Source organism: Ornithodoros turicata, chromosome 2 (assembly GCF_037126465.1).
Source record: "Ornithodoros turicata isolate Travis chromosome 2, ASM3712646v1, whole genome shotgun sequence".
Taxonomy (NCBI): domain Eukaryota; kingdom Metazoa; phylum Arthropoda; class Arachnida; order Ixodida; family Argasidae; genus Ornithodoros; species Ornithodoros turicata.
In genome coordinates this window covers 127,095,412-127,122,569 of record NC_088202.1, presented here as the reverse complement: position 1 = coordinate 127,122,569, position 27,158 = coordinate 127,095,412, and the positions used below count along the sequence as shown (strand labels likewise).

The following is a 27,158-nucleotide window of genomic DNA, read 5'->3' as shown; positions in this document are numbered from 1 at the left end:
GGCAATGTGTCGTACCATACTCGACTACTGTCGACGACTACAGTGGTCTCAGAGAGGTCGGCTCTTGCTAACGTAGTCGAATATGAACTATCCATGCGCGTTGGAACAAATAACTTAGTTTTTTAAAAAAGCAGCCATATCATGAACACTGTTCCGCGGAAACGTCCCTGTTGTTGTCTTTAGGTAGGTAGCGGTTTCCTCAAGTTGCAACATAAGCTCGTGTCTTCGAGTAATCACTACGTTGCACACCATACTGCTTCCAACTTCCGATATAGTCTTTTTTTAAACAGCTGCCGATACCGCCGCAATAACTTTGCAATTCTCTAAACCGTGCTCTGCCGCAGCATGCATAGGCCAAATACAGATGTTCCCATGGAAGTTATTCAAAAACTGTCGCGCTGGTTTCTTTCATGCTATCCCCTAATTAGAAGCGTAACATTTGTGTCCCTAATTGCACCGGAAGGCCTCAACACGGGCGAACAACACGCACAATGCTGGTCTTCTCGTGCCTACTACAAACACAGCACGGAGAACAATCAATACGACAGTGCTACGCGCCACCTGCTTCCTACACGCCATAAAACCGTTCGTTCCACGTCCGCCGATATTAAATACTGCCAAATGTGGCCTATTTATTGGCTGGTCGCCAACAAAACGCTGTACCAACAAAGTTCCGCCAGCACGAAATCCGCTTGTACGGCAACACGTTTCTAATTGCAACGCTGGTACAGCACGGATGACGACTCGCATGTAAGTGAATGTGGGGCCTCCTGTGTAGACAGTCTGATTATTGATTTTATCTTCTATTTTTTTGCTTCACAAAGGAACGGGAGACGTGAAAGGGTGTCGAGAAGCTTGAAAAAGGTCGATGAGGAAATGGAGAACTTTGGAAAAGTGAAATTCAAATCCTGCCAGCTGTCGCGGCCTGTGGACGGCTTTTGTATCGATTCAGACTTGGATTTTCTATGGAGGAATACTGAAGCATCAAGAAAATGAAAGTTGCGCGTGTGAGAAGAATTCAGTTCAGAATTTCGGTCTCGATCTTTCTCATCCTGTCTCTCTCTCTAGAGCTTTTTTTTTTTTTTTTACGTTCTGTAATGAATGGGGGCAATTTTGTGCGTACGTCTGAGATTTAAATTGGACGGGGGTTTCTGATATCTGCTGAAGTGGTCGTCCGTGTGGAAGTACTGTTTTGCAGAATCGAGATTTTTCGCAGGAGCCTATTATTTATTTTATTTATTTATTGTTGCGTTGTGTGGGCTGTCGGTACGATTCGGCGTTTACATTTCGCGACCTCTGCTGTAACCTGACTGTGATTTTGTTACCTATAACCTATACTTTTTTTTTCAGCAGCGTAAACAACAAAATTCACTTTGATAAATTCACTTTCAATCTGCTCAAAATTCACTTTGCGAGATGCTGCTTTGGAGCGCAAAACTCGATATTTTGCGCTGCTGCGGAGCTGAACCCGAACCGGACCAATATGCCTGAACCTGAACCCAAACCAAACCGAAAAAAATGTCCAGCCGTGGTTATATACTCTGATGGTGCTTCCCGCACCTCATGTGGCGAATTTCCCCATTCATCATCATTAATTTATGTTGTTGTTGTTGTTGATGGTGTTCACATGTAAGAAGGTTGTGGGGCGTCCCATACGCCATAGCGTATATTCTGGATCCATACCGGGTTGTTTATCTTTTGGTTTGTCTTTCTTTTCCTTTTTTTCCCTTTCTTTCCTGGGAATAGCAAGCCGCCGTAGCGCAGGCTAATCTTTCCCCCTATTTTTTTATATAATAAACATATCCCCCCCACACACACCATACCGGGTGATTCACATAAATCTAGTGCTTGTCCTTGTTTGTTTATTTCACCTAGAATGGCGCTGATAAGGATGCATTGCAAATCAAATATAGCACATGTTAGAGATTATTTCCCCTCAAATTAAATACGGACAACGTCCTCCTTTCTCCTGAACGCACAGCTGAGCCCATCGATCCATGTTCTTCGCCGTTCGTGCAGTACTGTGCTATCTAGAGCGCTGGTGTAGCTTGTAATGTTCCCTGTCAAATTGTCCAATCTCCAAGGGCGTGTTGCATACATTTTTTTTCCTTCATTAGAATGGCACAGAAAGAAATCTGCCAACCCAGATCCGGTTACCTCGGTGACCGTACCATCTTGGATACATTTGATCAGCTTCGTGAACTCATGGTGTGTAACATAGAAGGTATCCTAAGAGATGTCAGGAAGACTTTCACTATACGTCACTGTAACGTCAGGTATACGTCACGTGTGGTCAACGTCACTGTACTCTGAACCATCTTCACAATCTAGTAAGGCTTGTCGATCTCGAGACTCTACTTTGCTGATTTCGGAACTGGAAGTTCGAAAATTTCCCATGTCCGGCAAAATTTTCTTTACTGGAGAAACTTTCCTGTGTATATAGTTTCTTGCCATTTGGGCATTGTGTTTAGCCTCATGCTCTTTTGTGCGCATTAACATCGACAAGAAAGACCCACCTCCTTATTCATATCATCCATAGGACTTGTCCGAACAATGTCCGAACAACAACCCGATTGTCTCAATATTTCGCAGTTTACGTGTAATAAAAAGACTGAGTGTCTCACTGACATCCAGCTTTGTCCGGTTTGTTCTGTGTACTGTTTTAGTGACCTATGAACTCCCACTAACTTACCCATATTTGCACACTGAGCCCAATAAGCCCCGGTCTGCCTCATATGAGGTTAAGCTTGTTGCGTATAAAACATATGTTAGGCCGATACTGGAATACGCCTCACAGGTTTGGGATGCGTATAATAATAATGATATTGCAGGCGTTAGAGAGAGATACAGCGAATTGCCGTTCGCTTTATCTCTTCTGATTACAGAAGGACTGTTTCTATTAATGATTTGTTGTGTATGTGTGACCTTGAGACCCTCGCTGTGCGTCGTGGAAGGGCAAGGCTAAAACGTTTGCATTTGCTTCTTCATCACAAACTTGAATGTGACATTGTAAATTTTTTAACTCGACGAGCTACGGGATTCAGGAAACTGAATCATGCGATGTCACTAGAAGTACAGTTGTCAAAAAGTCAACGCTCACAAGTTTTCATTTTTGCAACGCACAGCGGGGGGTTGGAACAGGTTGCCTGAGGAAGCTGTCGTCATTCAAGATTATAATGTTTTTTGTTCATGAATTCATAAGGATGTCCACACCTGCTAGGACCCACAACTGGGTCTGCAGTATGAACGAATAAATAAACAAATAACCTGTCATTCAATATCTGTCATTCTAGGTAGCCACACTTTGCGAATGCCTTGCGTTTTTATAGAACACTTCGTGCTCGGTCGAATCTTGCAAACTTCGAAGTGCGAACTCCGTTAGTTATGTCGTATTTTTCCCTCTTTCTAGGTAAGTCGTCAATGGTGCAGTGTCTAGGACGCCAAACCTCTTCCATCATCCCCTGACAAGGTCATGTGCCGATTGTGTCTCGATAGAATTATTGTTCCTCAGAAGCATTCGCTCACTGAGGCTGCCACATGATGTGTTTCTTCCGTCGTTAATCCTGATTTATTACTCTCCTTGCACGTGTTGGCCACGTCGATAGTGTACCGAGGGCTTCTCTGAAGCAATCGCGCAATATGTCGTTGAAGACACCATTTTTCTTCCGTTTTTTTTTTTTTTTTCTATAATCAAACTCAACACCATTTTGCCAAAATTTTGATTCTGTTCTGTTTTCATACCTGCTTCTACATGCTAGCAGCAGTGAGAAATGCAGTAAGGCCAGCATATGTGCGTATATATGTCTTCTCCGGCGATGAAGAGGTTTCGTGGCAAATATCGTATACCTTTAATGGAACTTAATGCGCAGAACGAGACCGAGTCACAAAGATACGCTCCAACTATACGGCATTCCCCAGAATTCCAGCTCGAAACAGATGAGTCCGTCAGAATAATACTGCGTCTCCTACAGGCTCACACATCCGCCTTGTAAGGCTTAATGCACCCGAACGCATATTCTTCTTCAGTGACTCCAGGGTAGGGCGTGAAAATACATCATTTCGCGGGCTTCTAGGATTACGAAAGAAGCTGGGGAAGCTAGAAATACAAGTCGCGATACTCCCGAAAGAGCGGTATGTACGTTGTATGGCGTGAAGTGCTGCTCACAGGAAGGGAACGAGGGAAGAGGGGAGAAGGCGATGACGACGGAACGGCATTATGCGGGAACGCGTTCAAAAAGGAAAACCGTGCAACCAAACAGAATGCCCGACACGCCGAGACAAAAACCCGCACACGGCGCACAGACGGCGAGTTTCCGGGGGGTAATCCATATTCTGAATGTTCGTACATTAGCGTAAAAGCATTCGGCTTTTTCGTTTCTTGCGTCGTATAGTTGTTGTTGTTGTTGTGAGACCGTGTTTGCTTTGAAGTACCTAACTATATTTATCTTCGCGTCTCCTGCTTGTGGCCGTGGGTTGTTGCGTATAACGGTTTAGTGCATCGTCGAAAACGGAACGAAGATGCTGTTCGCAGCAGAGCGTGCCGTTGCTGAATAAGAAAACGGCTGCCAGACGGACTCGCTGCCGTACAGTTTCGTGGTACGGCGGTTGCACCGGTGACTCGGGGGTTATGGTTGCGGGTACTATTTTGGTAGTTACGTGCGCGATGTCTACAAAGAATGTAACGTATGCGGTGACATATCCTCCCTCTATATTGCCCCCTGAAATTACCTTTATTTATTGCATCTCGAGCTATCTCAAGGACTTAGTATAATAGCCAATGCTGGAGCTTGCACTCTTTTTGCGCCGCCTGCTTTTCCTCCTTTGTTCTCGACCTATACAAGAAGCACGTCAAATACGGCCACGCGACGCTAGGGAGCTTGTGATTTGCAGCTGATTTAAAAAAAATGACAATGTTTCGGCGTGCTATGCGAAATACCCTGTTTTATTTTTTTTTTTCCTTCCTGGGAATAGCAAGCCGCCATAGCGGTGGCTAACATTTCCCTCTTAATTTTTGTTATATAATAAACATATTCCCCCCTGTTGTAGCAAAGACCGCATGCCCTTTCGTAGCCAGACATTATTTAACCTACCTCTACGCCGTAACCAACACGGATCTTCCTTGCAAACCTCATTTCATGGCATATCTCGCGGACCACGCCTTCATAAATGGGTTCCTTTTAGGCCCCCCACTAAACCTCCATGCATAACAGGTATAGCGTATTACCGCATCGCTCCTCTTTCGCCTTCGTACACTTACACGACATCCCTTAAACCTAAAAATCATTCACTCAAAAAGTCAGAAAAGGAAGAATTACACGGTAAGGTTCACCTGCGAAGGGCGGCTGTTTTAATATGGCATCTCGGCGACGCTTCACGAACCGATCCGAGCCAAAATTGTCGATCGAGCCCCGTTCGATGTCGGCAGTGCAGGAATCCGAGTACGTCATCAATCTTCGGCGTGACGCGATCGGCTCGTAAAAATTCTAATAAAACCAGTATTACGAGCCAAAACGAGGGGATAAGGCGGTGCAGAGAAGGAGAAGGCCCTCTGAGAGGCGTTAACTGTTCGGCGTTAGTACGCCTTTTCTTGCACTGGAGGCTTTAGTGGTGCTCACGCGAGTGGCATGGAAGAGTTGTGGTTCGTAAGCAGCAACGCTGGACGGGAGATGGTAAAAAATGGTGATGAGTCGAAGGAACGCGTGTACGCAATGGAGAAAGGAGAGCCGAAAGCGAGGGAAAAGAAATGGCGCAGATTCCTTCCACATTGGTCTTCCCTTCGGACGCAAGTAATCCGGTGACAGGTGTCACAAATGGACTGGAAGCAGCGGTACTGACAACAACGGAGACACAGCACATGCAGGTTGTCACTTCGCCTAGGTGTTGCTGAGGGATGTTTTGTTTATCTTTCTTTTCATTTATGTCGTGTGGGACGCACTTTATTTATTTTGTTCGTTCAATTTGCATTTCTTTTGGCGTTGATGGCGCTGTCGTGTCTCAGCGTGGCAGTACTTTGGCAACCATGCCATTTGCGCAAGCCTTGCTCCCAAAATATGTTGCGAAAGTGGTTCTGAATGTCACGAAGGAAATAACGAAGACGAGATGGCGCGAAGATTCGTGATGTGCCTGCAACGTGCTGCGGACACGTGATTAGAACAGGAATCTACGACGGGGCTCTATGGAAGTTCTATAATTAAAGATAGGATTCTTACTGTCGTCGCCTAACCGCCTTAACGCTCAATTTAAACGGTTAAATCGCTGTTAGTAATGTGTCCATCTATTTTCAAACTGTCTACCAACTAACCAAACAGCAAAACTATTACACTAGGTGACAGTTCATGTAGGTACATAAAGAGACGCAGAGAAGAATACGACGGGGATATCTGTCGGGGGTCGAAAATAGAATGTTCGATGTGTAAACGAAGGACGCACTGTGAGTTTCATAACATATGCAACGTATAGTGCTCAAACCCGGGACACGCTGACCACTGCGGCGCACGGCTTGCTTCTGAAACACAATTTTAACCAAAGGGGGAAGGGAAAAAAGGGGGAAGGGAAAAAGGGGGAAGAAAAACTCGTTCGAAAGGTGTAAAAAGACACACTTTTGAATACAATACGTCAGAATAATTTCTTCTCTCATTGAAGAGGCGTCAAACGGATTAAATATGGCGGTCGTCGAAAAATCCATGCAGCGGCGGGAGTCGAACCACACACCTCTCGATGAACGGTAGATCGCTGAAAGATGAAAGTCACTGAAAACGTTAGCCAGCTGTAGGAGTCGAACCCTCATCTTCTGGATTGCCGGTCCAGGGCTCCACCAATTGAGCTAAGCTAACATGCCTTCTCAGCGACTTCCAGGGTGCGTCATCTGAAGGCTGTCTGGCTTTTTCGATGACCGCCATATTTAATCCGTTTGAAGCCTCTTCAGTGACCGAGGAAATTATAACATCGCGTTTTATACAAAAGTGTTGTTCTTCAGCAGCTTGAAGAACAACAACAGTTACTCAGACTCAGAACAGTTTTTTTTCATCTACTGTAATCTGAACATTTACAGCGTCGTAAGAAATTCACATCACGCGTGATCATCACTCATCGCATTGATCGTCACTTGAAACATTTGACAAGTAAATACAGAAGGGCACTTCCTGGAAAATGGGATGTTACCTTAGGTATTTTGACAAATTATCTGAGCGGTATACTTTCAAAAATGAACAAATCGGAACATCGTGTCTTCCTCAGAAGTCAGCGTTAACTCCCCACCCCCACCCCCTCGAAGTCGCGAAAAATCAGACATGTACGGTTAAAGCTTGCGGCAAAATTGTCTTGGTTCTTGAACGCAGATCCTGAAGCTTATTGATTGTACCCCTGTCATCACATAAGTCAACGAAGGGGGACGTCGAATCGAGAGAGTCCCGAAGAGAAACGCAAAGATGTCGCGCAAAAGCCAAACACGAAATCAGCGGCACGACAGAAAGATTTTCAGCCTTGGGCAGAGCGGAGAACACGACACGAACGCTGCCTCTCTGCGCTTTTCTCATTTATTCATCGATCTGTCAGAACGGCTTGATCATCCGCCTCCATGTATTTACATTCTTGATGCGGACTCAATTTTTCGTCGCCTGCACGTTTATTTTCCTTTCTGGTATGTTCTGTGTGGGTGTTAGAAGTCCATCGAAAAATAGGTACGACGTAAGAAGCGCAGGTAATATATGTGAGCATCGACGCCTCTCGAGCGACGACAGTTACTTCGATGTGGCGCCGAGAGTGGTATCAGAATCGTGGGTTTCGGTGCGTTGCTTTTTCTCGCTTCGACGGCTCGACACGCTCTCGTGATGATGCTTATGCGAATAGATATTTATATGCTGACGGGAGACATTCGCGACTGGCTCTATAAGCTATTTCGTCACTCTGAATTGGGACGTATGCACGATATCATGAGATTTTTCGCCGCTGCGCGGATCAAGATGTATCTCCAGTGCCGGAAACCGTTTCGCCCAGGAAAATTGCCGAATTTATTCTCATTTGCCTATCGTGTATCCATACTCACCGGGATCTAGATGTTTTCGAAATCTCGCGCGTTGCACGTTGGTTATTTCGCAGCATTTGCGGCTCATACTCGACGCTTTGCAAGAAAGCCGATCACGAGGCGTTGTTTGAGTTTGATTTGCAATTTTCTGGCGCAAAGATATCTGGGATCACACGAGGCCTTGTGAACTTTACCACTCTTTTGGAGCTTATTCCTTCAGCCCTGCTGCAATGTATTCGAAAGGATCTGGACGGTTGGTGGCTATGTTTAGCGTTCATTTGCATTCATTAGCATTTGCATCATTTAGCATTCATTAAAATAAATAAATAAATTTGAATGTAGTGTGGTGGCGGACACTACCCACCTCCTCCTGCACTGCCGCCTTTACTCCTCAGCCAGAGCCGCACTTGAACAACAGCTCACACACCTTGGCATGCACCTCACGCTGCGGACCTTACTCGGCCCCGTGCAGCGCGCCCGACAGTGCGTAGTCACCAGACTGCTCCTCCGTTACCTCGCTGAAACCGACCTACTGGTCGCCCTGTGAACCGGGCTGTGCCCGCCTGGGTACTCTTTTTTCTTGGGGAATAGCAAGCCGACACCCTGTCTGGCTGACCTTTCCCTCATTCCTCTTCTTCTTTGTTAACATTAAACATATCCCCCCCCCCCGATGTGTAGCGTAGAGGAGCAGGTGGGGTGGGGGGTAACGTTTTGGTCTAGACGAGCGTTGTTTAGCGCAGGGATCCCCCCCCCCCCCCGGCACACACCTTACGGCCACCCCAAAAGATTGCAACACCTTCCCAAATTTCCTGCAAGAAAGGCAAAAAAAAAAAAAACCAGAAAAGCTGCAAATATGGATGTCACCCTCTCAGCCCCCCACACACACACCACCACCACCACCGTGGTTAACGGAAACGCGATTATCCTTATTAAAGGGTCCTGTAGTTGTACGATTATAATATGGTAGACCCTTCACCAGACGGAGGAACTGTTTTGAACCACAAGAATATCATCAAAAGCACTCTTAACGGCTGCCCCCAATACAAGAAAACAACAGTCTACGTGTGATAGTGTCAATGCGTAATAAAGTGAGAACATAACTTTGAACTGGCAAGTTGCCCTTGTTCCTGTGTCAAATAATCAATGACTCTACCGCAGCTTGGCATGCAGTGTACATCTTACACAGAGGACAAGCGTTCCCGGAGGGGGGAAAAAAGGAAGGAAAAAAATCTGTGGTGAGGAAAGTTTCCTTCGTTATGTTGCTTCGCTCCTCACTGACAGGAGGACTTTGAGGCAATTCCGCCATTTGCATAATTGTTTCTGTGACGAGACGAGTGAAGAAACTATTGCCTTTGATGCTGTGGTCGTTTTATCTCGCGTTACCTTCAACAGATTCCTGGCGTTCTATTGCAAAAGTATCCGATGAACGAACGCTGATTATCGCCTCGACGCCGTGAATTCTAACTATCAAATGGGAGTGGAGGTGATGCTGCGGAATAGTTCTGTTATAGTTGTGCCACTTCAAACGGAATGGAATAGCAAGAGACAGGAACGCTCGCGCAGAGGAATTCATGATTAGCGAGGCACAGAGGGAAAGCTAGCCTTTTGCGAGAAAAAAAAAATTCGGCGTTCGCATTCGGCGTATGTTTTTCGGTGTTTATTGATTTTCGCGAAATCGGCGTTTTTCGATGTTTTTCCTGGCGTGTACGTGGTTTACCCGACAGTTATCGGCGAATAGAAATCACAATATGATTTCCGCGCGAAGCTCATTCAACGTGGCGTTGTTCGCTGCGGTGTCGTTTTTGCGGCTAACGAAAAAGTAAACGGACATGTTTCACAACCATCGTATTTCTGTATGGGTTTCTGATCTGCATCAACAACTCGCTGGGTATGTGGAGCAATTTATCTCTGTCATCGTTCCTGGAATGTCCCCCAGTATCCGGTGTTTTGTTGATTAAAACCGAATGAGGGGAAAATTTACCCGGCGTGTGTTTTTCGGTATTTTTCGATTAAAATCGAAAGCGCGGAACCCTACTGATACGTGACGCAGCGTGGGTAACGGTTGCGTGATGCACAAGCGAAATGCTTAATGACGTTTACAACCTGCGAACTAATGGTTGCACGATAAACATGGAGCCTGCAGGAATATTTTCATCCACTATTCAGTCAAACTTCCGTTTCCCTAAACCGGCGGATGGCAGTTTCCGGCAAATATTTCGCCGGGCCAGTGCCGTTCATTGCGAGCGCTTTGATGTGCTTATCACGTGACAGAGTTTCATGCATGAACTTGTACCTGTTATTTCTCATGACGTCTTCTCTCACAGATTTTGGAGGCTACGCGCATTGACTGCGTTTCGCTTTCAACTCCGATGACATACTTTGTTTGGCTTCCCAAACAAAGATACACCATCAGTACAACTTCCAGTCTTCTGTGCTCGCAGCCGTTAACACCCGCTTTCTCTGTCCTTCGAAATACATCATTCAACGTGTCGTCATCAGTCGAGCTATGAATACTAGTTCTTCCAGCGCAATGAAAGCAAGTTTTGATATCTTACATTGTTCTTCCCGAAAGTGTGCACACCGAAACCGTTTTGAACCGAATTTGGTATAACGGCCCTTACAGATATATCCTAGTATGTAAATAGCGGTAAATAACGGGGGAGAAAGAGGAAGAGGCCGACGTAAGGCCGACGTATTTACATACGCGGCCGACGGAGGGGGCCGACGACGAATGCGTTTGAAGAGAAAAGCTAAGGACTTTTGAGCACACACGCGCTTGCCGAATGATGAGCCTTTGGCCTTGCACTTGCGGAGAGAAATGTCATTACAAAAGTTTCCGTTAAGTGGGCTGAATTTGGTAATTACCGGCATTCGGGAAATTCTCAACGTAACCATCCGTTCGGGGCCGTGGAATGAGGTGCGCAAGAGCAAGGTGGTACAGATAAGAATAGTACCTAAGCTGAGTCGACAATGTAGGCCGAAGACCACAAATTTTGACGTCTCGCAGAGTGCCTTCTTCAACACCTGACGAAACCGTCCTAACATTGGTACGGTACGATACCCCGTTCTCCTTTTCTTTTTTAATAAACATATCCCCCCCCATCCCAGTTTATTGTGGCTCACGTAAGATTATTCGGCCTGTAAGTTTTAGGGTGTCACAAAGATCGTTACCTGTCCCTCCGGAATCGACACTGCGTCACACAACGGAAAAGAAGAAATGACTTACCCCCAACATGTAACAGAAGCGTTCGAACTGTGACAAACTTTTATAAACACAGCAAAATAATTCTTATGTCGGCTAAACACGTCTGCGGCAGTTTTCCGCAGTAGTGTATTTAGAAGGTTTAGATATCACATCTTATAATTCAGATCTCACGCAACTTCTTTGAATGCTGTATACAGTGAACAAAGAACATGCGGAGTCACTTTCAGTAACACAGCGTTTCTATTCCCAATTGGCCCTGCATGCCGACTATGTCCGACTCCGGATCTCAGTGCATTTGAGCGGATCATTAGATTATGCTTCACTCGTTAGAACCCTCACCGGCTTGGACGGCAACGCCGTTCCCAGTACAGTATTTGCAAGTACGTAAATAATAAATAAATAAACATTCTTCCACCACCACAGTCTATTTCTTATTGAAAGACCAGATTAGACACGAAAGCTTTAGCGAGAAAAGCTTCCGCCGCTACCTTGATTATGCAACTACAGGAGTAAGCACTTGCAACGAAATCGTTCCGGCTTGGCGAACCTTACTCTGTCTCGAGAGACGAAAAAAAAACGGGGGTGGGGGGAAGATCGCTGAAAACCAGGCTAAAGCCCGCCTAGCCATGGTACGTGCGCGGTAAGGGTCGAACTCGGGATATGTTTACTCGAAACGGAAAAGGAGAAAAAGGAAAGAATAATTGTGATATCTTACGATATCCCAGTCGCTTTTGCTTGTACGGCTTAATCATTTATAGTGGGAGAATCAGCTCAGCCGAGCTCGCACTTGCTATACAGCATCGGGTCGAACTGTCAGTAAGAACAGAATTCCCTTTCAGCGAAGTACACCTCCTGATGAGCACGAAACAAGCGAGGTTTCTTTGTCTTGAAAAAAAAAAAAAAGCCGAGCGAGTTTAATTTCAAAGGAGATATGTGGGGTTGGTTCTTCGACATTCTTCAACACGGCCTCTATTCAACACACACTACATCTGGGGGATACTATACAGTCGTTAGCAAAATGGTTCTGTTTTGTTTTCCGTACTCACTTATTCACTCTTGTTCTTTTCTTCTTTTTTTCTTTTTCAGAGTTCAGTCTTCCTTGCTAGCTATACAAGTTAACGACAATTAAAAAAGTAAACACTATCTGAGGTAAACGACAAACATGCGAGCCGTTCTTAAGCGCTTCCACCTTCAGAAATTGAGCTAACTGCAAAGCAAACGGATGAACCATAAACATAGCAACATGCACGCATTCACACATTTACTACATATCTACGGGTGCCCATATGTACACATAGTACGTACTTCTGAAATCGAGAGAGGGGCGGCGTTCAGACCTCAGCGTCAACGTTTCGCAACGAGTGCCTGTACGGGCATCGTTCGTCCCTCCCGGTGGGCCACAAACATTGTAACCACGACTCGGTGCACATTAGTCCCCTCCAATTTACTCGCCACATCGAACAATGGCGCACTTTGCGCTACATGCGTTTCTTCAGCTACCTGCTACACGCTACTCTCCAAACTGTGTTCTTACATGTAGCCTCCTGATTAGTGCGGAAATATTGTGTCACGCTGCTAGTCTAATACCTTTATTTGCGGGTATTTTTGCCCTTCTGGCTAGTATAAAGCCTGCGTGGGCGTCCTTGCTTGTTGGAAGGCAATTCACGCATTTAAAACGTGTTTCATTTTTGTCATTATTTCTGTACTAAACCTACCAATACCTTTCCCTGAGGCCAGCGTATAACACACATGTCCGTTTGCGGTATTAGCTTTATCGCCCACAGCTCTTACGTCGCTTGTAAACATGTATTTGGAACACGGAACTTCCATTCTCCTCCTTTTGTGCAAATATGAACCACGACCGGAACCCACATTAGTAGCGCTCGGCGAGCGGTGACACTCGCAAAAATTGTTGCCCGGTCCTCTTAACGCCCCGCATTATCTCATAATGGCCGCCCGTGCCTTCGCTGGGGTGCAGCTTTATGGATGTGCTCCGTCTCTGCTTCGCCTGGATATGCGTGCTGCTATACTAATGCGAGCGTGGAATGCGTGTACTGTTACACCAATCCGGATTAAGCCGGAAAGAAGAATTATGGCATGTCAATCGCCGGGCCTTCGGCGCAAACCCAGTCGAGGGCCGTAAACTCGTATGACATTTCTGAGAGCTGCGGTGATCCTGTAAGCGTCATTATTCTTCACTCAGTGCGTTTTTATGAGACGATTCCTCGTGTAATGAAACGGCTTAAGCACTTATTCCCCCGATAGGGCGAGGGGTTTGGCCACTGCGTGTCTCTTTACTTCCTTTTCTGGTTTTCTTTTGCGCAAGTGGAACGACTGGACAAGTGTTTGCTTGGTCACGAGCGCATGCAGAAGAACACGGAGCGTTACTTAGGAATATTGCGGTTTTAATGGACGTTTGGGTCAATCTCGTAACACGCGGATAATTCTTTTTCCCTGATGTAAGCGATTGCCAATGGCCTTTCCGTGTCACCAGATGTGCTGCCAGAAGCGATCTCGCGTCTTTAGCTGCGTTGTAACAAATGTTACGACGATTAAACGAAGAAAGATGAAAGTCGCTGAAAAGGTCAGCTAGCTGCAGGACTCGAACCCACATCTTCTGGATTGCCGGTCCAGGGCTCTACCAATTGAGCTAAGCTAACACGCCTTCTCAGCGACTTCCAGGGTGCGTCAACTCATGCCTCAGAACATCAGTTCTTTCATGTTATGACGATTGTTGATGCGAAATGCGATTCCAGAGAGTTGAGTTTGAGTTTGATTATAGAAAAAAAAAGGAAGGTATTCGTCACCTGACGAATACTGCTACTCCCACAAAGATCCCCTAAATGAAAGGAAAAAGAAAAATGAAAAGATGAAAATAGAAAAACATCAGCCCTCCCGGTCACCGAACTGTACATGCACATGCGGAGCTACATCCCCTAGAACTGAAATGAATTGCGAAAACTAACAGGGACGGGGAACTTGACGACACATGCCTTGAATGCGGTCCTAAAGTACAGATTTCATATCACTGCTCACTATAAGTTGGCAAGCGCTGATAACGCCGCATCTCTCTTTTTGGGTTCCGATACACCAAGCACCTTGACTATATCTAAGGTTATATTGTCCAAGAGGTCCAGAGCAGACTTCAATGGAGCGATTTCAGAGACGAATTCTTCATGTGCCTTCATCTTTTGCAATCAGAATCAGTATGGCTATGGCAACTCGTAGTCCTTACGCTGCCTTGTAGGAGTGAGTAAAGCCGATTGCAGAACATAGAGTCTGCACGACAGCGCTCGCAACCTGCTGGTGCCATAATGAGAGAACGGTCTCTTGAACCTTGCCACATCTTGTGAGTAATGCCAACAAACAGGCATAAAGATGAATATCATGCTGAGAAAGATCAACAGTGAAGTATGTAAAGGCAGCGTTCGGGAGTGAAGAGGCAAAGTAGTTTAAGCCTGTATACATGGGTGCAACAGCCAGCTGGATCCAGCCACGCGACGGCCATTATCTCGTATGCTACTTTAGAACCAGCGTGCAAGATACACCGCCCTTTGCTGCTAGTAGCTACTATTTTGTATATTCCTTTTAAGAGATATTTCAAGTCTTCTGTCTCGGCTTTATGATATTCTTCAAGGCTTGAATTATTCCTCATTCTTTAGTAAATTCATTTTCACTCACCACCGTTCCTTAACACCCTTTTGTAAGTGAATGTAGTGTGGAATGAAATTATTGGGTACCTACTTTCTGACTTGCACGTCTTCATGTAGGCGGGTGGTCAACTGCGTGCTCACACCCTATAACACACAAAAAAGATACATCATGTGCGCCATGATCCAGGAGAAAAAAATAAATAAAATAACAGGGCCGCAGGCAGTAGTAGTAGTAGTAGGGGAACGTATCGCAAACTAATTGGTCTGTTGATGGTATAAGCGGTCAACATACAGACAGCAACACGACGAATTCAGCGTCACGACATGGGCTGAATTTTGTCCACGTCTTACCCTTTCGCCTCAGTGACACTGAGTCAGCTCTCCCCTACACAGGGTGCGTCATTAAAAACTGACCAGAATTTTTATAAAAAGGCTGTGAGAGCAGCATAGATGTTTTTGCAGTTGAGTTCTACGGCCAGGCGGACATCCTCTCGAAGAGAGTATGTGACTACCCGATGACTAATTACCTGAAATTGATTAAGTAATTTTTTAATTAGGGAATTTCGGGCAAAAGCGAGATAGCGGATTAAGAGACTATCCTTATTGAACACCTTTCCACGTTTAAAAAAAAATCCTGAAACACGCACGTGCGCTAAAATATCCATACCCGAATTTCAGTATGCAAATGAGCCAAAACCGAAACAACGCGCCTGAGGAGCGCATCACCCACGCCAACGGCGGCTTATCTGGGCCGGAGAGCGGCTTATCTGCCCAGCTGAGCAGCACTCACTCCAATTATCTCCACCGCTCCAAATCACGTGGCCCTCTGACGTGAAATGAGCGCTGTACTCCCCACGTTCCCGATCGCCGCGGTTCCGGTTTTGGAGCATTTGCGTACTGAAATTCGGGGATGGATATTTTAGCGCACGTGCATGTTTCAGGATTTTTTAAACGTGGAAAGGTGTTCAACGAGGATAGTCTCTCAATCTGCTATCTCGCTTTTGCCCGAAATTCCCTAATCAAAAAATTAATGAATTTCACGTAATTAGTCATCTGTTGGTTACATACTCTCTTCCAGATGATGTCCGCCTGGCCGTAGAACTCAACTGCAAAAACAACATCTATGCTGCTCTCATAGCTTTTTTTATAAAAATTCTGGTCAGTTTTTAATGACGCACCTTCTACACAGTAACCAGCTTTATTTGTCGTTCTCCCATGTGCTATTGGCCGCGGATGGTTTACATTCAATTTATTACATATCGTATTACATATACATGTGCATGTTGCGCACCGTTGATATCGATAAGGGTCTATAACTTCCAGCACCAATTCTATTAGATATGCGTAAAACGTTGTTATTTGCGCCGACCTAAGTCTGCAATCTCAGTTTCACGGCAAAGGAGGAATATTCAGACAGAAAATAGCTTCTGGGAATACGTGACAACAGTGTACATGACGAAAAGTAACCCCGAGACAAGTTTCACCAGTTAGCCTGCACTTTTGAGTCTTATCCACATTAGGTGTGACATTACGGAACACCAAATGCGGACATATGTCATCGAATGTATGGCGCGAATGCTGCCAGTCGTATAGCAGCAGACGTTCGGTCTCATCACCGGTCGATACAAGCCGCGTACGTACATGTGTTTGCGCATGTACTACTACTGCGGCTACCCCATCAGTACGAACTTGTACTCTAATCTTAAGCCTCGTATAGAGTACTCCGTTGGAGTACTTATGGGTATATCCAGAGCGACACCGCAAAGCAGAGGCTATACTTTTCCTTCTATACCGCTTATAGAAGGTGTACTCTCATCGCCTCCGGTAATACACGCACACACAAACACACACTTCGCCTCGCGCCCACCGTCTATCAGAGTGTCCACGATGGAGGTATATAGGGCCTAATCCCGCTGAAACTTGTTTCCTATTCTCGACCTGCGTTGTGTTATTTTCTCACTGAAGACCGCCCCCTCTGCTCGTCCCCCTATTGATTTCAGATCGAGAGGTGGAGTACTTGATGAAGGCGAGAAGAAAGCCTGTTCGTCAGGAAGAGGCTCTTCCTTCCTTTTCCCGATTTTTTCTTCTTCCTCCGCGTGATAATAGGTGCGCCATGCTGGCTCACTTTGGCATCGATCGCCGGAAAATTCTCACCCCATCATCGCTTAAGCATTTAGAGCCAGGAGCGTTATTTCGCCAGCAGCAGCAGGCCGCAATGTGTGTGTGTGTATGTGTGCTGGCATGTTCGGCTTCGGCGTGAGCAGGGGCTCGACGGCGCTGCACGCCTCCTGTTACGATAAAACGAAGTAATCTCACGCACTTGCGGCTCCATAATATGAGGCCATGATGCAATATTGTGTACGGTTCATTACGAAACTCGAGTGGCAGTGGGAGGGATGCTTGAACGCGAGGTAGAAATGGTTGGGAATGTACGAGCGTATCGATCCAGTGATACAGCACGATACGTTTCGGAGATGGTCTCAATAATAATATCACAGTCTAGAGATGCAAAATTTCCGGAAATCTTGAACTTCTAAAAACACACACAAGTTGAGTTCTTCTCAAGCAGTTGAGATAAAAAACGAAATTTCGCTCGACTAATACCTAGATTTGTTACCGAACATTAAATAATCATAGTGTAATATAGATTACAAATATAGATTTTGTTTATCATACAAATGCGAAATATAGCAATTTAGGGCAGTGAAACGGTTAGCGCAAGGCTTGAATGGAACTAGCAACAACAACGTTATTTCGTGGAGATGCACAATTTTTGCGGTAATTTTGACTCGCTGATATAGAGGAACGGCTATCTCAGATTTTCTTTTCCTCTAGGAAGGGTTTAAACGATTTCTAAGAACAATTTAAAACAAAAAAACTGAAGATAAACTAAGTTTTTATCGTTCAGTCACTTTCACATTGTTCAGTGAAGATTTATCAATCTACGAGGGCTCACCGTATGGATTATTGTGAGGGGTCACTTGGTAAGACTCGAAATGCAGTTTGTTGACATTTTGGCCACGTTCACACACTTATTTTGCTTGAACTTTACATGGTCTATTTCCGGCATTGCAAATTTTTGCACAATTTTTCCGATGCCAAGGAAAAAAATTGAGCTTTTTTGTTTTCCCCACATCGTGTGTATACGACAACCATTACGACAACATACATCAACTATTAAGGAATCTAATATTCTGCCTCGGGCATCTGTCGAGTGCGACACCTTAATTTCTCTTTCGTCTTGTGTAAAACATTACTGTATTTTAAAGTTCGCGCACCACACCCTTATTGATATTGTGTGTGAATGGGAGCGTACAGGTGTTTTTTTTTTTTCCTTTGTAGACTTGCACTCTTGTTACTTGTTAAACCTTATTTCAACGAATGTCAACCATAGAAGGGTGGCATCATGTGTAGGTTCACCGAGGGCACAGCGTGTGCTAAAACTATCAAAATGGGGAAATATGCAGGCCCTATGTCGCATTAAACGGTAAGAAAGCAACAGCTGTTATCACACATTTATCATTGAATCAAGGGTCACTTGCTCTGCTAGTGACCACACCCCGCCAATTTCGCGTATATTAATTCCCACCGGAAGGAAGAACCCTAACCGACCCTAAAGCCACTAAAAACGTAATTATGTACAACGATTGTAGTTAAAATGTAACATGTCACCACCTTTCTTGAACAGCCTTTCCATCTCTAAGACGAGTCTCGAGAATAAGAAGCGGCGAAAATGAGCCTCGCTAGAACGGGGCCCACTAAACTTGAGGGTCTCCGGTCGTCTACACTGGATGTACGTATACCTCGCTCCACTTCTTGTTGTCCACGTCTTGTCGCTTCCACTGAGTTGACCGGATTCTATTTTTTTTTAAGCAACGGTGGCTATGAGCGGCGTACAGATGTGGACAGATGGAGAGAGGACAGCAAGAAGGAGTGGGGTACAGAGGGGTTAGCATGCGTCCTGGGCCGACTTCAGTGGGAACTGTGCCGACGTTCGTCTGGAAAGTCTTTGGAGAACCCGGGGAAAACCTGAGACAGCACAGTCGGTGGTATAGGATTCGAACCCGCCGCCTCCCAGTCTTCAGCACGACCTTGGCTACCACCAACGAGCAGGACCCCTTAACCCGCTCGGCAATGCCGCTGGTGGTGACCGTATTCATGTACTTTTACCGAATGTGCTCTTTGATGTTCCTAAGAGCAACGCCAATGTCCTCGCCCACGCCACCTTAATTAGTCTCTTTAAGACTTCCCTTTCTTCTTATCAGACATAAATGCAAGTACTGGATGAACCTATAGCTGCGCGCTTTGTCCATTGAAGCGCATCCCTCTGCAATAGACATTCAACGATTTCCATTAATAACCGACGTCTTCCTCCTTCGTGTTAATTAAGTGAACTTTCCACGATTCACTTATTTCTCGTGAGAGTAGTACACTCGCGAGTCTCTCTGCAGAGTACAGCGCCTCTACGGAGAAAACCGAAACTAATTTTAAGGGACGCCTACGCTGGGTGAGCGTATGTGACTGTCGCTTTTTTCCTCGCGTTTGATTGCATTCCACTCATATTTCACGCATAACTTACCTCAGCCGCTTTATCTATACATTCGCGCTCTTAGGCAAAAAGCGTCGGGAACAAAAGCGTTTGTCAACGCGTAATAAAAGCGCCGAGAGGAAGTGGTACAATTTTTGCTGACTGCCCTTTTAAGTAGCAATCCCGCTCAAAAATTGCGCACATAACAGACAGTCATTTATAGAAGGGCATAAACGCAGATGCTCAATCGGGCGCTGGCGGACGACACAGGGGAATAGGTGATCCTCAATGTAATTTATTGCCATCCGCAACCATTCACCTACAAACTGCAATACTCGATGAGTCAGTGCTTGCCGCTTTTAAACAAGTCATAAAAGAAAAGCCCATTTATCAGATATTATTCAACCGTGTCCCTGTACACCTGTGTGAGAAAACATTATGCTTCGTCTTACAGCATGCATGACTCAGCCGGAAACGCAACAGCAGATGGACACTATGTGTACTTTCTTCTTTGTTCTGGTCGCAGCAACGTTGCTACCACGAAGCCCGTACTGAAATTCCACATGTGTGGGATTTCAATACAGGCACCCTTTCAGTCCCCCGTTTTCTTGCATTACTATTTGTGATTGAATGCAGCGTTAGCCGTCGTGCTCGGTTGCACAGTTTCAACAGAGGATTCATTTGGCATAATTGGCTGCGCTCGAAGTATAACGTGAAGACCAACAAAAGACAACCACGAAAGGAAGTGGCAAGGATGATGCTCCGAGTGGGGACAATAGAATGGAGGCTCAGACCGTGGGAGAACAACGCTGTAATGCAGCATGAGTACACGACTTTCCTTTCTGTTTGGTTTGCCGATGAAATAATGAGAGGTTTTCGCCTTTTTCACGTTGATTCTTGTTATCGTACACGTCATTCTTCTTTCACTTTTGCGACAGACTCATCGCGTAACACCTTGCTTTGTTATACGAGAACATCGTCACTCATGATTACGAACTTCAACATATTTTAAACACCTCATGCGAATGAAACATCAAGTAACTAACGCATGTGTAACTACGATGTGAGATGCATTAATTGGAGTGGCCCATGTCGAACTGATTTCAATGTGAATTGTGAATTTCATTGTGAAGGCATTGCCGCCGCAGGTACGAAATGCTCCATGGTCACCTTCGAACGCAGTTGAACGCTGCCACATCCTCTCGAAATAAAGACTTCAACATTCCACCAATAACGCATCCTGCAGCCCCCGACACAACTGGCGAGCTCAATATTGAAAGCGGTTTCAAATTCACACCCCCTCGAAAGGTTTCAATATATTAACCTCTGCCCTTACTATAATACCGAATGGGAAGTTTACCTCGGAGAGAAGCACGTCAACAAGCGGCATCACCCGCGTGTGTCGAGTGCAGGTAGAGATGCCGTTGGAAAGGTTATAAGCGCCGCGTACGTGTTTTTGTTACTTTTTCGTTTTATTTTCGTGCAACGGGAGCGTGTTCAGAGGAGCGGAATGCGCGTTCGTTTCATCATGAGATCAGTCAGCAGGAAGTGGAACCGTTGAACCGAGGGTGGTCCGCCCCGGGGCTCCCGTCACATCAACGTATTGCACTTATCCCCCCGTGATTTTTCCCATTATTGTTCCGGGATTACTTTGTTCTTTGCGCCGTTCTTACAACAAAGAAAGGGAGGGTACTCGCAGCAGCGTTTGATAACTGTCGTTAAAGGAACGCACATCGTGGACATTATGCTCTTCCCTTTCATTTCACCACCGTTCCTCTAGTGCGTCCACGCTCCATAGAATGTGCTGTATTGCGACTCACATTATTGATGTTTCTTCACGGTTTAATGACGTCATTACAGTGCTACTAAGTCGAGTTTTCCGAACCTCGTAAAGCATCGATGGAATAGCATGAAATATATCCTTTTGGATGACTCGAAAGCCCCGCTAAGGATTCTTTTTTTTTTCTTTTTTCCTTGGGCTTTGATCGCCAAATTTTCAGCGTTTTCGTGCCGCTGGAAGCATTATTCACAGCTTACTCCTGGCTGAGCCTCCAATGGGTTCCTTGGCTTAGCGGTATAGCAGCAAATGATGCAGCGGATGCTGCTGCTGCTGGCCACAGCAATCCCACTGGTCCTTGAAACCCTTGAATACCCTGTAATTTCAAAATGCCATTTTCAAGGTCTGGAAAGCCTTGAAATTTTCCACAGTCATTGAAAAACCCTTGATTTTGCATCTTTTTCTTATTCTTGCGGAGCTGTTAGTATAAATTCCGGAGTCACAACTCACACACAGGAGTCAGGATTCACAACTATAATTTCGAGATCACGGGTGTTAGCGCTAACCGCAATAGAAATCAGCAGCGGAAACCAGAAGTGCATGAAATGCACTGTGCCCTGCGTTGTATTGATCAACCTTCCTTCCCGTCCTAGGATCTTGAACACTCAGGAGTCGCCAATCACGTTTGTGAACGGATCACTACTGTGCAGTCCGCACATATTTTCTCGTGTGAAGCTTATAAATATTTTCTTGAAATGATGAAGCGCTGGTCATAAACTACGTTTTATGTTCCAGGCAAAATGACGGCTGAGCCGCAAAAAAGGTCCTTGAAGGACACTCCAATTTCTGCTTCAAAATTCAGTGGGAACCATGAGTGATGGATGTAACTGTGATATTGTTTACTTGCGCTGATACGAACTTGTTCCTGGCAGCGTGGTGCAGATAAGTTTTCTCAGTATCGTCGATCTGTCGCAGTTACAAATTAGTGCCTGATGTGGAGTTTTCCGTCCCTCGTGATGTGTGAGCAGGTCACGAGCACCTTTATTGCACCGGCTAAGTCTAAATACTGTTAACACCCCACTTAGGAGGTACAAGATTAGGATAAATTTAGTCCCCGTAGTGCCCCACTTGTGTCACGTTTACGGATACGATGCGCTTTCCACCTCCACTGTGCTGTCCGCGAGCGAAAGAGGTCCTACTTGCATTTTTCCGTACGCAACGTTACAGTAAGTCATTTGAGTACGAGAGGGCTATTTGGTCCCAGGTCCAACTCATTGTTGCAGCATTTGACCATCGAAGTTGTGGACATCTAACGGACATAGGGCTGCTCTCAGGCCTTCAACCGTGTCATAGGTGATCATGTCAATGCTGATGCGGTACATTGCAGCGGTTCACATAAACATGGACATGGATATCCCCCCCCTTTTTTATTTCGTATCACTTGGTTCCACTTGTCGATAGCACACAACCCATAGATGCAGAGTAGCCGGTCTTAATGTGTCGTGACCAACCGCTCCGTATGATCTTCTTTTACATATACCCACCCCCACCTCCTGATGGTAGATGAAGATCAACTCCATTCGCAGTGTATAAACGTTCAGCAGACAAGGTCGTAGTCATGGGGCTGTCTCTTGTGTTCAATTCATCCTAGAAACCTCGAGGCACATGTGCGTACCTTAGACATTCTACAACGGGGAGATTTATTTTATTGTTTTACTTCCTCGCAACCTGGCTAAGTTTTGAGGCCACCTTCTGAGGTTGGTGCTTGGCGATTTTCACGGAACCATAACAATCCACGCGTGGGCTGTAAAAGGTGAGCTACACTAAAAGGTGGAAGGTGAAAATGTGTAATAGACGAAGGTAAAGGTGAACTGGGAATCGTACGAGGCAAACGTATATCCCCAGAAACGATACTTTCTCTCGGCTGAGTTTCTATAGCAGGTTATAATTCCAAAACGCCGACCTGTTCATCCAATGAAACGTATCTAACAATGTGAGGAAATCTCCTCTTCACGATGGAACAAAGCGTTTAAAAGCAGTGCCAGCGATTTCGTGTTTATAAACGAGCTGTTTCAGGCTACCTCCTTAACGAGATAGGCCGGACATATTAGCGCTGCCAACGGGCTCGGAAATCATGACGCTCAATGGTCATTAGGCGCGCCACTATCGGAGCCGCGAAATCCCATTTCGGCCGCTTCTAATTATCTGGCCCCGGGCCTCAAGGAGACGCCAGCGTCGCTTATCGGGCCTCCGTGACGCTGCTGCCTCTGCTTACAGATAAGCCCATGGGAGTACGCGCAGCCTATGTACCACTGGTCCCAAGTTCCTATAGAAGAAAGGTAGCACGTTGCGCTGACTGGAGTGGTCCTCTAAAGAATCGGCCATTCATCGGAATGTTATGCCACGGACCTCGCTACATAAGGGCTTCCTCAGAGAGTGCAAGGGAAGAAAGTAACGCCGACGAGTCGTCCTCTGAATGACTGCGCCCAACAGTTCCCTTGTAGGGCTGGACTGCGTGGACGTAGTTCCACTGCTTTTCTAGGACGTGTATTAGGTGGTGGTGGTGGGGGGGGGGGCGACATATTTCTTAGTACAAAGGAAAAAAAAAGGGAGGAAAAGCCAGCCAAACAGGACGTCGGCTTGCAATTCCGCAAAGAAAAAAAAGAAGACGAAAAGAAATAGAAAGAAAAGAGTTCGAAAATAAAAGATAAACTAACAAACGGTGAAAGGAAGATGACATAGATTCAAGACAAACATGACTTTAAAAAAGATGACGAACAAACGGTGAAAGAAGGATGTATCAGGACTAAGTTCATTCACCTGGTCGAATGGGCTAATGAGCTCGATTGCCGACAAATGCATTTCACATCACATGGTACGTCAACTTGTCATTTTTCTTTTTCTGTTTTCTTCTTGTTTCGATTAGCTTTCCTGCACATTTCGTCCTGGGTATATCAGTGCACTACGAAGCCCATATCTTTCTGTTTTTCTTTTTGGACGAAGCAGGGATTTTCCACTAACCATTGCTCGTCACCACTAATAATAGTGTAATGAAGTCAGCCCAGGACTTATGATCCCCTGCGAGCAGCGTTCCGCCATATCGACAATGAAACAGTTCGGTAAATAACTACATTACCACTACGTTCCAACAAGCGGAGACCGCTTCCCCCATCTTTCAGAAAGAAGATTCTCGCTATCTGATAGCGACAGGTCGTCACCATTTGCATAATGTGGACGACGAAATAAGATTAAGTCACCACCTAACGCATGGTTAACATATTCACGTAAGCACACGTCTCGTGCGGGGGTGTGCCAGTCCTGCATTCAACTTCAGTCGAAGCAATTGAACGTGCCGGAAATACAGGGACTACAATTGAAAGCGGATCGGTTGTGCTCTACAGCGACGAGACAAAGTGAGTCGACGTGGCTTCCGTCTCCAAGGGCCCTCGTTAATGTTTAAAACATTTCAGAAATGCATCATTTGTCTGTCTTGAAACGCTCAGGCCGGAATAACGTGAAATCCCCGCACGACGTTTCAGCCGTGCGATAGTGATGAAGAACTACAAATGCCGTCCTCTCGGGACGTCTTTCAAAGATAATCTCTTTCGGCCAAGCGAATTGTCAACGACGCGTCGTTGAATCGCACCGACCAATCGACGTGCAGAGCTTCAGACATCTTGCCAGCTCAAACAGAACGAGGTTGAACGAAATCCTCTCGAATGCTTTACGAAAACTCTTTCGCTTGAACGCGGCACATATACTATATATATGCACTATACATATCTGTTTTATCGCAATGAGCAATAAAAAATCCGGCATGCGCTTTTTTATTTATTTTTCGGTAGATGGTAGCCTATTTTACGAGAGAGAAACGGAAGGCTCACAGTTTGCTTACTTATTCCCGCGCTTCGTGTTTTATTTCCCATCGTTTCGATGCACCATTCAAAAGCGGAACATCTTTTACTCTTCGGGGTGGCGAAGGGAAACAGCAAACGTCGTCGCGTTCGTTCTTCCTTGGAGATCCAAGGAAAACACGACCATACATAGACTGGTGTGACGCATCCACCCAGAGGAATGCCACTGCTTCCTATAAGCTCTTAGGAAGTTCTAAAACATTCGATCGAAAACCCATTTCGACTAGTGTTTTCTTTTTCCTTTCCCGCCTCTTTGTTCTTGTTTCTTCCTTGGCGCGTATTCTTACTGTTGTTTTCCCTAAACGATTAATAATTAGGGAACAGAGAAGGAAAATCGCTTTTTTATCATTAGCTGTACGGAAAGAAAAATACAGTACTAGGGAAAAAGATACACGAATGAAGAGAAAAGGAAAATCTCGATGCCAGGAGAATGGCTTGGAGGGAAGGACTCTTTGGACGTTCGCGAAATTCCACACCTTTAAGAAAATGAGTGAGGCAGTGCACAGGATAAAGTGTTTGAGGGAAGTAACAACGCGCTTCGGCTTGCAGTAGTCCAACATAAAATGTATTACAACGCACTTATGTCTTACTCACGTGGGCTATGTCATGCGGATAGCGAAAGTACACGTTGCAGACTTGTGAGCTATCCGTAGTGTTATTCAGAGCACTATTGGCGCAACGGCTATATCAAAAAGTGTTGAGCAGTATGCCATCGGTGAATCTGAATGTGACGGAAGATACAAACAATCGACAGACACGAGGCAGCGCATGTCTGTTGTTTGTGCCATTCCTCGCGCCATTTCGTCTTCAGATGGTGGTTGTGATAGAACTGCTTGCCGTAGTAGGCCACACCCAGGCGGGCAACGTCACGACCGTTGCGGGGGGTATTACGCGTCCTGGGACGACTTCACAATGAATTACGCCGACATTGGTCTTAAAGCGTCTGAGGAAAACCAAGGGGGAAAACACTCAAACAGCACAGCCGGTGCCCGCATTCGAACCCGGGTCACATCCCAGGCTCTGCGTAGAATGCCATCGTCGTAGCCACCAGGATCGATGCCATCCATTGTCTTCATGTGTGTACCAACTAGCGAGATCTGCACTTATAGTATCGATCAATGTCGGCATGCAAAAATTCCGAAAGTGCAAGTGCATCCGCAGCTCGTGTCTTCATACCCCAGACACTTGGCATCTCACGACGAAACACTTACGTCACTCCCATACACGCTTACGGCGAACACATTTGAAGTTGCTCACAAAGGAGTTAAGTACCTGTGAGCTCAGACGGGTTGCGGCAGAATTAAAGTCTCCAGACTCTAATTACTTCCATTACGTACGGCCTCGAACCACGTAAGCGAACAAAAGCTAAATCCAGTTTAAAATAAAAAGACGAAGGAAGCGGCGGGAAACAATGGAAGTCCATTCTTGGTATATTGTGGCCGCTGACTACAACTTCAGGCCTAATGGGAGCACACGAAGAAGGTCAGCTTGTCCTTGACACGTGATTTCCGGTTGAACTGAGCGTAGTCCGACAACCATGAGACAGCGTCGTTGCGACCGGCGACTCTTGCTGCATCACCTTTGAGGGTGATGGCCCCCTAATTGTCTCCCGTGATGCCGGCAATAATGAGAATGTCACTCAGATGGTCACTTAAGATGGTGGTGGACTTGCATGACTCCGCCGGCGACGGCTTGTTTTGTCTTTTTCTGTGATTTCTGATTGAATCCGCCGCACAATGCCGTGTTTTCTTCTGTCAACTAAGACAAAATGGGTGGTGATTGAAAATGGTGGGTCTGTAGGATGATGTAACTTTTCTCAAATACGAGCAACTGCCACTTGTGTGCGCGAATCTTCTTTCTACATAGTTCTCGTTAAGAGACCCTACAATATACAGGTTGTCCCCAAAATCTAGACCAGTTGATCAGGTTTTCAATCCCTCACTCGACATTCACTTCACTTTTCCTTCATTTATTGTTGTTGTTGTTGTTGTTTTTTCAGTCCCTCTCTCTCTCACTCACCCATTGTGAGTCGCTTGTATCGGTGCGGCTGCTTACATC

At 45.7% G+C, this 27,158-nt stretch overlaps 1 protein-coding gene and 1 long non-coding RNA gene across 3 annotated transcripts in view; one reads left to right on the top strand and one right to left on the bottom strand.

Annotated features, from left to right (window-relative positions):
- Positions 1-15,027, bottom strand: part of LOC135386085 (uncharacterized) — a 354,177-nt gene extending 339,150 nt beyond the window's left edge. The window contains exon 1 of the long non-coding RNA XR_010420591.1: positions 14,973-15,027. This is a non-coding gene — a long non-coding RNA (uncharacterized LOC135386085). The remainder of the gene's footprint in view (positions 1-14,972) is intronic.
- LOC135386084 (nephrin-like) overlaps positions 1-27,158 on the top strand; it is a 288,664-nt gene that overhangs the window by 142,431 nt on the left and 119,075 nt on the right. The gene's annotated exons all lie outside the window — the stretch shown is intronic.